Source organism: Pelophylax lessonae (assembly GCF_965119305.1).
Source record: "Pelophylax lessonae genome assembly, chromosome: 4".
In the NCBI taxonomy this organism is placed as follows: Eukaryota; Metazoa; Chordata; class Amphibia; order Anura; family Ranidae; genus Pelophylax; species Pelophylax lessonae.
In genome coordinates, this window is record NC_138771.1 from 639,432,157 (window position 1) to 639,445,235 (window position 13,079).

Sequence of the window (13,079 nt, forward strand, 5' to 3'; positions counted from 1 at the left end):
TTATGTGGTTAATCCCAAAGGGAAATTGGGAAATTGTTGCGACCCAGACCCACTTGACAGAGACAACACAAGATCACAACAATGAACAAAACAAGATACAAAAACACAACAAAATCAAATTAAAACTACACTACGAATAAAACCATCCATGCGAATAAAATACAATATAGAATAAATAATACAGATTAAAATAATAGAAAAGCCAATTACCAAATGAAAATAAAACACCACTTTCTCCAACATTACCCCAAATAATAATGAACCACTTCCATACTGGGCCAATTCTGGCACTTCGTTCCTACATATAAAAATCATAATTTTTTTGCTAGAAAATTACAAAGAACTCCCAAACATTATATATATTTTTTTTTAGCAGAGACCCTAGGGAATAAAATGGCAATCATTACAACTTTTTATGTCACACGGTATTTGCGCAGAAGTTTTTAAATTGCGTTTTTTTTTTTTTTGGAAAAGCAGTTTTATGAATTAAAAAAAAAATAAACACTAAAGTTAGCCCAGTTTTTTTGTATAATGTGAAAGATAATGTTAGGCTGAGTAAAGAGATACCTAACATGTCATGCTTTAAAATTGCGCACGCTCGTGGAATGGCGTCAAACTTCCGTACTTAAAAATCTCCATAGGCAACTCTTTAAAAATGTTTACAGGTTACTATTATAGAGTTACAGAGTTACAGAGGAGGTCTTGGGCTAGGATTGTTGCTCTTGCTCTAACGTTCTAATACCTCACATGTGTGGATTGAATGCCGTTTCCATATGTGGGCGTGACGTACGTATTACTTTATTTATTTATTTTTATTTTTTTACACTTTCCCTTTTAATTTCTTTTTGATCACTTTTATTTCTATTAAAAGGAATGTAAACATCCCTTGTAATAGGAATAGTGCATGACAGGTCCTCTTTATGGAGAGATCTGGGGTCAATAAGCCGAGATTGCGGCATTATGTACAACTGCCAGGCCGTGCGACATCATAATGTCACGCTCGGGCCTCCGAGAGTCATAGAGGCTGCCAGGGACCATCTGGCGCTTGGTATTCTCTATGGTGTACTTCCACCGCTGGCAGATTCCTTCTCCAGCGACGGATTGATAGAAGCACTGGAGGGCCGCCGCCTGTAAGAACAATCAAGCGGCTGAACAGCCGCTATGATTGTTCTTATGGTGATGTAAAATGCCGGTTAAAAAAATATATCTGAATGATGCCTGCAGCATGCCGGCATCATTCAGATATCCCCACTTAAAGCCCAGGACGTCATATGACATCCAGCAGTAAGGAAGTGGTTAACATAATACCAACATTCTATAAAAACAACATAAAATCCTGATCATAACCCAGAATTTACTCTTCATCTCCAGCCCTCACAGAGGAGAATTTTATAACTTGATGGCAACAGGCAAAAATGATTTCCTGTGTGGCTCTTTGGTGCATCATGGTTGTAACAATCTGTCACTGATGGTACTCCACAGACTGACCAGTGTATTGTGGAGTGGGTGGGAGGAGTTATCCAAGATTGAACGTACCTTGAACAACATTCTCCTCTCCAACACTCCAATTCCAATCCAAAAACATCACTGGCCTTGCAAATCAGTTTGTTGAGTCTGTTGGTGTCGGACACCCTAAGCCTTCCACTGCATGCAGGAGAACGCTGGCCAGTGGCCACCAAAGACTCATAAAACATATTCAGGATCGATCGTCCGGCAGATGCTAAAGGACCTCAGTCTCCTCAAAAAGTAGAGGTGGCTCTGGCCCTTCCTATAGAGCACCTCAGTAATCTTGCTCCAGTCCAGCCTATTATCTATGTGCACCCCCAGATATTTTTAACTCTCTACTACCTCCACATTCACTCCTCAGATGGAGATTGGAGTCACTGGTGGCTTCCTCTTTCTGAAATCCACAATCAGCTCCTTTGTCTTTGTCACATCTAGGTACAGATGATTATCCCCACAACATGTGACAAAGTTCTCTACCACAGTCCTATACTCAGTCTCTTCCCCATCCCTGACAGATCCCACTACCGCAGAGTCTTCAGAAAACTTCTGAAGATGGCAAGACTCTGTCTGGTAGCTGAAATCAGTGGTATAGACAGTAAAAAGAAAGGGAGAGAGAACTGTTCCCTGTGGAATGCAAATATTGCTGATCACTAGGGATGATCGAACGGTTCAGGTCGACTATCGGTTCGACCCGAACATTGACTGTTCGAAATCCGGCTGAATTTCAAACTTTTTGCTGAAAAAGTTTGGAATTCGGCAACCAGAACCGACCAAAATGCAATGGGACAGGAACTGGGCTTAAAAAGCCCGTGACTGGACCAGAACCATCAGTAAAAGCCAATTGAGGGGGCAGGAGAATGCTAGGAATGTGATTGGAGTGACTAGGGGGTCCAGAGGCCAATCACTAGTGAATACGCCCCCCAGTATATAACATAGCCCCGCCAAATCTCTAGCACTGTAATACAGGGACATGGAAGAGAGTGGAAGCAGTTCTGTTACTTCTGCTTCAAAGTGTCATTTAGCAATTATTAGTGTGAGGAAAGGGATATCTAGTGTAGTTAGGGTACTATTTTCCACTATAGTTAGATTTAATAATCTAGTTTCTGTAGGGAAAGTGTTAAGTGTCAGGGTGACTGTAATGTAGTGTAGGGTGAACTGACACTGACTGCTATGGCAGGGTGACCAAACTCTTCCATGTCAGGGTGACCGCCATAGAAAGCCATAGAAAAAAGATTGTTTCTATTAGAATTGCAGTAGAGCAGGATAGTGACTTCGCTACTTTCACACCTGGCCGTTTTTGTAGCAGGCGTTTATTGGGCTTTTTTGTGGACATGTTTGGAGGCAGGCATGACATCTGAACTTCTGTGTAGGGGTATATACACACACACATGTATGTATATATACACATACACATATATAGGTGTGAAAGTAGCAGAACACTATTCCTGCGCTAATGAAATAATTAGCAGGCATAGGACTTCGCTCCTATCACACCTATATGCGTGTATGTGTATAAATACATATAAGTGTGTGTGTATATATACCCCTATACAGAAGTTCAGATGTCATGCCTGCCTCCAAAGACTCCCAAAAAATGCCCAAAAAAAACGCCTGCAACAAAAACGCCCTCTAATACTTCAGGGTCCTCTGTCCCCCTTTACAGATAGCTGACTCCTGGATCCCTAGGACCTTCACTGGAGTGGTCCCCTCTACACTAGGCAGACCCCCAGGGGCAGTTCACAGTACTCACAACCTTGGCAGGCTTTCTTGGAACTGAGCCCCTCTTCCTCCACTGGTCCTCGGCACACCGGATCCCCTCTGCAGATCAACTCAGCACTCTCTGGATTCCCAGGCCGCCACCCGAGACACCCAATCCTTCTGACAGGAGGAGAGACAGCCGTACTCTCCCTCCTGGGACTCTGCTTCCCGCCAAAGACGCTGCGTCATGCGTTCCCTCCAAACTTATACCCACTCCCAGAATCCTCTGCGGTAGAATCTGCCTTCTGGGGTAGATACAAGCCTGAGTGTGTCTCTGATTGGGTTTCCTCCACTGCCCAATGACAATCCTCTCATGGAGCCAGTGGGGAGACTCCCCTCTCAGCAGACACACCTGGGAGACATGACAGCCCAGCTGAAATCATGGCCCTGCTGTTAGGCAGCCAAGGCCTACTATGCTTTTACTTAGCACCTACCTGTAGGGTGCTACACACATTTCAAATGTATCATATCCATAAAAATATAGGAGCCCATTACTATATATATACTGTGTGTGTATATGTATATATATATATATATATATATATACACACTCAACAGACACCTTATTGGTTACACCTTGCTAGCACCAGTTTAGACCCCATTTTGCTTTCAGGACTGCCTTAATTCCATAGATTCAACAAGCTGTTGGAAACATTCCTATAGAGAATTTGGTCCAGAGTGGCATGATAGCATTACGCAGTTGCTGCAGATTTGTTGGCTGCACATCCATGATGAAAATCTCTCATTCCACCACATCCCAAAGTTGCTCCATTGGCTTGAGATCTGGTGACTGTGGAGACCATTAGAGTATAGTGACCTCATTGCTCATGTTCAAGAAACCAGTGGTGAGATGATTGGAGCTTTGTGACATGGTGCATTATCCTGCTGGAAGGAGCCATCAGAAGATGGGGACACTGTAGTCATAAAGGGATGGACATGGTCAGCAGCAATACTCAGGTAGGCCGTGGCGTTTAAACAATGCTCAATTGGTACTAAGGGGCCCAAAGAAAATATACCCCACACCATTGCACCACCACCAGTCTGAACAGTTGATATAAGGCAGGATGGATCCATGCTTTCATGTTGTTTACTCCAAATTCTGACCCTAACATCTGAATGTCGCAGCTGAAATCAAGAATCATCAGACCAGGCAACGCTTTTCTAATCTTCTCTTGTCCAATTTTGGTGAACCTGTGCGAATTGTAGCCTCAGTTTCCTGTTCTTAGCTGACAGGGATGGCACCCCGTGTGGTCTTCTGCTGCTGTAGCCAATCTGCTTCAAGGTTGGATGTGCTGTGCATTCAGAGATGGTATTCTGCATACCTCGGTTGTTAAGAGTGGTTATTTGAGTTACTGTTGCCTTTCTATCATCTGGAACCATTCTGCCCATTCTCCTCTGACCTCTGACATCAACAAGGCATTTTCCTCCACCCAACTACTGCCCACTGGATATTTTCTCTTTTTCGGACCATTCTCTGTAAACCCGAGAGATGGTTGTGTGTGAAATTCCCAGTAGATTAGCAGTGTTGGAAATACTCAGACCAGCCTGTCTGGCACCAACAACCATGCCACTTTCAAAGTCACTTAAATCCCCTTTCTTTCCCATTCTGATGCTCGGTTTGAACTTCAGCAAGTCGTCTTCACCATGTCTAGATGCCTGAATGCATTGAATTGCTGCCATGTGATTGGCTGATTAGTATTTTGTGTTACCAAGCAATTGAACAGGTGTACCTAATAAAGTGGCCGGTGAGTGTATATTTAATATACAGTATCCCAAAAAAGTGAGTACACCCCTCACATTTTTGTAAATATTTTATTCTATCTTTTCATGTGACAACACTGCAGAAATGACACTTTGCTACAATGTAAAGTAGTGAGTGTACAGCTTGTATAACAGTGTAAATTTGCTGTCCCCTCAAAATAACTCAACACACAGCCATTAATGTCTAAACCGCTGGCAAAATAAGTGAGTACACCCTAAGTGACAATGTCCAATATGGGCCCAATTAGCCATTTTCCCTCCCCGATGTCATGTGACTCATTAGTGTTACAAGGTCTCAGGTGTAAATGGGGAGCAGGTGTGTTTAATTTTGTGTTATCGCTCTCACTCTCTTATACTGGTCACTGGAAGTTCAACATGGCACCTCATGGCAAAGAACTCTCTAATGATCTGAAAAAAAGAATTGTTGCTCTACATAATGATGGTCTAGGCTATAAGAAGATTGCCAAGACCCTGAAACTGAGCTGCAGCGCGGTGGCCAAGACCATACAGCGGTTTAACAGGACAGGTTCCACTCAGAACAGGTCTCACCATGGTCCACCAAAGAAGTTGAGTGCACGTGCTCAGCGTCATATCCAGAGGTTGTCTTTGGGAAATAGACGTATGAGTGCCGCCAGCATTGCTGCAGAGGTTGAAGGGGTGGGGGGACAGCCTGTCAGTGCTCAGACCATACGCCGCACACTGCATCAAATTGGTCTGCATGGCTGTCATCCCAGAAGGAAGCCTCTTCTAAAGATGATGCACAAGAAAGCCCTCAAACAGTTTGCTGAAGACAAGCAGACTAAGGGCATGGATTACTGGAACCATGTCCTGTGGTCCAATGAGACCAAGATAAACGTATTTGGTTCAGATGGTGTCAAGTGTGTGGTGACAACCAGGTGAGGAGTACAAAGATAAGTGTGTCTTGCCTACAGTCGAGCATGGTGGTGGGAGTGTCATGGTCTGAGGCTGCATGAGTGCTGCCGGCACTGGGGAGCAACAGTTCATTGAGGGAACCATGAATGCCAACATGTACTGTGACATACTTAAGCAGAGCATGATCCCCTCCATTCAGAGACTGGGCTGCAGGGCAGTATTCCAACATGATAACGGCCCCAAACACACCTCCAAGATGACCACTGCCTTGCTAAAGAAGCTGAGGGTAAAGGTGATGGACTGGCCAAGCATGTCTCCAGACCTAAACCCTATTGAGCATCTGTGGGGCATCCTGAAAGGTGGAAGAGCGCAAGGTCTCTAACATCCACCAGCTCCGTAATGTCATCATGGAGGAGTGGAAAAGGACTCCAAATTGGACATTTACACTTAGGGGTGTACTCACTTTTGTTGCCAGCGGTTTAGACATTAATTACATTGTAGCAAAGTGTCATTTCTTCAGTGTTGTCACATGAAAAGCTATAATAAAATATTTACAAAAATGTGAGGGGTGTACTCACTTTTGTGAGATACTATGTATATATATACAGTGTATATATATGTATATATATATATATATATATATATATATATGAATTTGACCCTTTAATTAGAGGGAATTTGTCCTGGCAGAGCTTATGATACATCCTATTCTGAAACAACTACACAACGACACGCCAGCTGGCAAAGAGTGCTAAATCACTTGGTTATCTTTTATCAATCGACAGCTGGAATCTGGGCCAGGATGATTCAGTGGATAAGAATTCCCATTAATGTCTTTCCTATTATTCTGTGATTGTGCTGGTCGGTCCTGCTGGTAAATTATAGGCTGAGCTGATGGTCAGAAACAATCCGGGCTTTCAGATATACTCAGAACATCTATTTTAGGCCATAAGGGGAGGGGGGACCTCTTGACATTAAAGTCATCCATTTTTTCACTAACGTCATTTCATTTTTCAGTAAATTCGCTTTACTAGATTTATTTTAAAGCGTATCTAAAGAAAAAACGTATATTTTTAACCACTTGCCGACCGCCGCAAGTACATATACTGCGGCGGTCAGCCCCGTGCAGGCAAAGTGATGTACTGGTACGTCACTAGCCTGCGAGCCAATAGGGGACGAGAGCATGCATCCCCGCGCGAGTGACCGGCGGCTCCGATGTCCGCCGGTTGTTCTGAGAGCGTTGTTCTGAGAGCTTCAGCGGCTCCCTTCTCCCTGTGCATCACTGACAGGAGTGACTGGGGTGTCACTGCTGTCAACCAAAAGTCAATGGTACTTTCATTGCCACTGGACGTGTGCTCACCACAGTTTCCCATCTTCACCCTGGGCACTGGATGATGCTTTTGCTGGATGATTGCTTTCGCCTGTGTAAACTGGGCAAATCCATGCATAAGCACATGTCAGCTGATTATTAGATTACTTAATAACTCACAAATCAATACAGCATACAGTATATACAGCATGCCATAAAACATTCAGCAAATAAAGCCCCAGGACCAGATGGTTACCTGGACAATTTTTATAAGCTTTCATCTAGAGAGGTGTCTCCCTTTCTTACTTATCTTTACAATGCCACCCTTACTCATAACACTCCATATCCTGAATGTATTGAAGCCTACACCATCCTTATTCTTAAACCAGGGACAAGCCTGAGAATTTTGACAAAATTAAAACCCATATTCAGACATTGCTAATCCGCGTCAATAATTGGGTTTCACTCAGAAACGTTCAACATTGGGCATACGTATGCCCATTGCAGGTACTTTTATGTCTCTGCCCCTCAAAAAGCCTTCAATAAAATAGAATGACCAGTTTTGAACCATATCCTTTCTGCTAGAGCAGTGGTCTTCAAACTATGGCCCTTTGCTTTCCTTTATCTGGCCCTTGGGGCGCCATTTCCCTCACTGAGATGTGGCACTATCCTTCATACTGACACCCACGATGGGGCACTCCTTTTCCACCTGCCATCAACAATGGGGCACTATTCCATCCACTAATACCAATGATGGGGCATTGTTGATGCCAGGGCATTTTCTTACTCCAATGGCCACAGGCCGGGAACCCTCAAAGTCTGAAGGACAGTAAACTGTCCCTTTGTTTAGAAACATTGGAGTCCCCTGCTCTAGAGCCTTTAGGCATACCTTTTCCTTCTATATCCATTCTATTTGCCATAATCCTCTAATAAAGTTCCATAAAACATTCAGCAAATAAAGCCCCAGGACCAGATGGTTACCTGGACAATTTTTATAAGCTTTCATCTAGAGAGGTGTCTCCCTTTCTTACTTATCTTTACAATGCCACCCTTACTCATAACACTCCATATCCTGAATGTATTGAAGCCTACACCATCCTTATTCTTGAACCAGGGACAAGCCTGGGCATTTTGACAAAACCCAAACCCATATTGCTAATCCGCATCAATAATTGGGTTTCACTCAGAAACGTTCAACATTGGGCATACGTATGCCCATTGCAGGTACTTTTATGTCTCGGTCCCTCAAAAAGCCTTCAATAAAATAGAATGGCCAGTTTTGAACCATATCCTTTCTGCTAGAGCAGTGGTCTTCAAACTATGGCCCACAAGCCCGGTGCAGCCCTTTGCTTTCCTTTATCTGGCCCTTGGGGCGCCATTTCCCTTACTGAGATGAGGCACTATTCTTCATACTGACACCCACGATGGGGCACTCCTTTTCCAACTGACAACAACAATGGGGCACTATTCCTTCCACTAATAACAATGATGGGGCATTGTTGATGCCAGGGCATTTTCTTACCCCAATGGCCACAGGCCAGGAACCCTCTGAAGAAACTGACGTGTGGTCAGTGAAACGCGTCAGCGTTGGCGTCTCCAGCCCACTGACACTGGATCTGTCTTTTCCGCCCAATCGGGATTGATACACGGCGTTTCCCTGGCTGTTCCCCCGCCTCTACACTCCTCTGATACCTATACCACACTGTGGAAGATTACTGGTCCATGAACTGTGAATATTCATCATATTATATGGCTAACTGGTCACACATACGGAGTTGGTGTTGAAATATTCCCGCATTAACATTTGCGGCTCTTCTACTGACTTTTAACCAAGATAACCCTTGTTGCATCCTCAGTGGATACGGAATTCAGTTTCCATAACTACAGTGCCTTTTCCAATCTGGGAATTACTCGATACCTGCTATTTGGCTTTTTAGCCACACTATACCCGAGATTAAGGATATTTGTGCACCCCAACCACTGTCATATCCATCAGTGACCACACGCTGGTCCTTTTTTCAGCGAGACTTTTGGCTATCTTTGGACATATAACTCCATCACCCTCCGGAAATTCATTTACACAGCCTATTGTTGTGCCATTTCTGGACAGTGATTATCCAGGTGTGCTAGTTAGTGCAGTGGTCTGCGATTTGCCTGCATTATATATACCAGCCTTTATTGGTCATTCCAGTCCATGACGATCCAGTATGTGCGCTTGTTGTTGTTTTTTAAATTGATTTTATCATATGTATTTGCCACATCTTGTCACTTACACATCTTTTGTTCGTTTAAGGCACAAGTGCCAAATAAAATTTATTTGCATAATTTATTATGTTGCAATTACTTTATTGGTGGCCTTAGTTGATTGCCTTCTAGGTGCAAGACCTTTTGCCTTTCATCTTACCCCCTTTTTTTTTTTGCATTTTCGGGAACCCTCAAAGTCTGAAGGATAGTAAACATTGGAGTCCCCTGCTCTAGAGCCTTTAGGAATACCTTTTCTTTCTATATCCATTCTGATTTCCATGATCATCCAATAAAGTTCAATCAATTCTCCTCTCCTATCCCAACTAGTCTAGACTGCCCCTCTCCCCTGTTCTGTTCAACTTTGCACAGGACCCCCTTTTGCAACTTTTAGAGTTTTGCCCTCTTTCAGGATATATCCATAGATAATACATTTATTAAATTAACAACATTTGCTAATTACATATTTTTATATATTTGTCATCCTCAACATTCTCTTCCAAACATAATGTGACTGATTAATAACTGTGTCCAAATCTTGGGGTTACTCCATCAACCCAGACAAGACGAAGGCACTTTACCTGAATAAGGGCACCACACTGTCATGGAGTAAAAACTATCCTTTTATATGGTTTTGGACAGGGTTTAAGGCACAGTAAAGGGGACTCCAGACTCTATGCTCGCAAAAGGCCTAACAGTGCAGGCGATCCCCAAAAACACATCAGGAACTACTGTATAATCAGGAACAGGCCAATAAAAGTAACCCCATATGAATTATTACTAGATTTTCAAATCAACATTTACAGATCTAAAAGATTATGGGGAGATATTGGCATTTGCTTTCAACTGACCCCAAAGTCGGTCCCTTAGTTCCATAAATGTCGGATGTTACTTTCAAACGTGTCAAATCCTTTAGGGACAGTGTCGTTCAGAGTGAGTTTAGAGGCGAAGGAAGGGGAGACCCATGCAAATATCTGGACACATTCACAGGTAGGGGGTGCAAATATTGCCACTATATAAACACTACCAATCTCGTAATTTTACCTAATGGTGAAAAATTCACCCAAAACAATATGCTAACTGCAAAACAAAGGGGGTAGAATACCTTCTGACATGCCATTGTGCCAGATTTTATGTAGGCAAAACTAAACTTGAATTGTAATAAAGCGTATACTGGCATACTCTATATCTAGTATGAGATTCTTTAATGCGTATCTCCCCCTTGGGTGACATGTGGTGAATGTATTGTTCATGGTGGTCGTTTTACCCGTATCCAGTTTCTGGTGCTTGATCATATCCACCCAGGGTCACGCGGAGGGGACTGGAATAAGCACCTCCTCCAATGTGAACTTGGTGGATATTCAAACTCAATGCCACCTCACCATCGGGTCTAAATAAGGCTATTCTTTCAAACCTTTCTTGGAGGGTTTTCTGTTGGGGATTGGGAAAGATACTTTTTTTTAGGGTATATTTGACTTCCCATCTTTTATCTTTAGTATTATATCTAGTATATCATTATTATTATTAATTTGTTTATATTTAGTATATAATTATTTTTGTTTACTTCCAACCTTATCTGTATTAGTGTTAGATTTCACTATCAGTAATTTCTCTACATCCATTTGGATGTTTCTGTGTCCATTTATACCTGGGATTTCGCACATTTAGAGAACACCAACTCTCAGGTGAGCAGCTTTTAGAAACTGGAGCTGCAGAGCCTGTACCGGCATCCATCAACCCAGAAATATCTGTCACCTCACTCCCAGTAGTGTAATGTAAGAAGGGTTGAGATTTAGGTGCCACACCACTGCTAAGAGGCCCAGATACAACTTTATTCCATTTGGCTGCCAAGCAAGCTGCTGATTAGGCCTGTGCTTTCAACTCACACTGGAATAAATACCATCGTAGGTCCAGCTCACTACTGGTTTGTTCACTTTATTGCCAGTGAAACTCAGACGAAAGGGGCATGTGGACCCCTGAAATACGTTGAATATTTCTTTAATTGTACCCCTGACCTTTAATAGAATGAAGTTGTATCTGGACCTCTTAAGTGGTGTGGCACCTAAATGTCAACTCTTCTTACATTACACTACTGGGAGTGAGGTGACAGGTATTGCTGGGTTGGTGGGGGCCGGTGCAGGCTCTAGTTTCTAAATGCTGCACACCTGGGAGTTGGTGTTCTCTAATAGGGATGATCGAACGGTTCGGGTCGACCATCGGTTCGACCCGAACATTGGCTGTTCGAGGTTCGGCCGAATTTAGAACTTTTTGCTGAAAAAGTTTGGAATTCGGTAACCAGAACTGACCAAAATGCAATGGTTCAGGAAATGGGCTTTAAAAGTCAGTGATTGGACCAGAACCATCAGTAAAAGCCAATTGAGGGGGCAGGAGAATGCTAGGAATGTGATTGGAGTGACTAGGGGGTCCATAGGCCAATCATTAGTGAATACGCCCCCCAGTATATAAGATAGCCCCCGCCAAATTCCTAGCATTGTTATACAGGGACATGGAAGAGAGTGGAAGCAGTTCTGTGACTTCTGTTACAAAGTGTCATTTAGCAGTTTTTAGTGTGAGGAAAGGGATATCTAGTGTAGTTAGGGTGCTATTTTCCACTATAGTTAGCTTTAATTATTCAGTTTCTGTAGGGAAAGTGTTAAGTGTAAGGGGACCGTAGTGTAGTGTAGGGTTAACTGACTGTGACTGCTATGGAAGGGTGACAAAACCCTTCCATATCAGGGTGACCGCTATAGAGAATAGATCGTTTCTCTTGTGTCACATTCAGTGCACTAATATGGCTTCGCCCCTGTCAGCATTCTTTTTGCTGCAGGCGTTTATAGGGCTTTTTTTAGGACATGTTTGGAGTTGCTAGAGGGTTAACTATGTTAATGGTGGCTGGCTCCTAAGTCTGGGGTTATACCTTAGCAAACTCCTGCCTAGAACCTAGGCATTTAGCGAGTGTAGTTCAAGTGTTCTCCATCAGAGCCCCGTAAGTTGTGCTTACACACCCTCCTTCAACCCCCTAACCCAGAAAAACAAGCTCTCTCTAGCCTTTGTTGGGGCAGGAGTCTGCATCTGAAGCATGTGGTTATACTGTATATAATTCTTTGATGACAAAGGTAAAATCTCAATAATTTAACTGTTTCCCCTCAAAGAAAAAAAAATAAAGACTTTTCTTTCTTATGTTAAAACCTTTCAAGCTGAACTGCACATTTCCCCATGTTTTTTTTTTTTCTCTGCAAGTACAAATAAATACCTGTTAATCTGCCAGAAACCCATTAGGCTCCTAACTTTCCATTTGTGCTGACAACCCAGTGCCTCTGCTGCACTGAAATCCCAAACTACAGAACCTTGCCTATACCAGCCCCTCCCTGTCTCCTTCCACATTCATACATTGATTTCTTGTCCATCAAAACAATGCTGCTGCCTTGACTACCAAGAGCATATCTACGCATTGTGTGTAAGGAAGAAACTCTTGGGAGACATAGTTTTGGGGAAGGTCAAATGAAAGCAGACCTCCTAGTAGCTGCCCCTCAAGAAGCCTGGCGATGTTGTCACATAAAATGTTGTTTTTGCCGTTGTTATTGGCCTTATTTGATATTTCTGTACTACTGTTTTGTACTCTCTTTTGTAT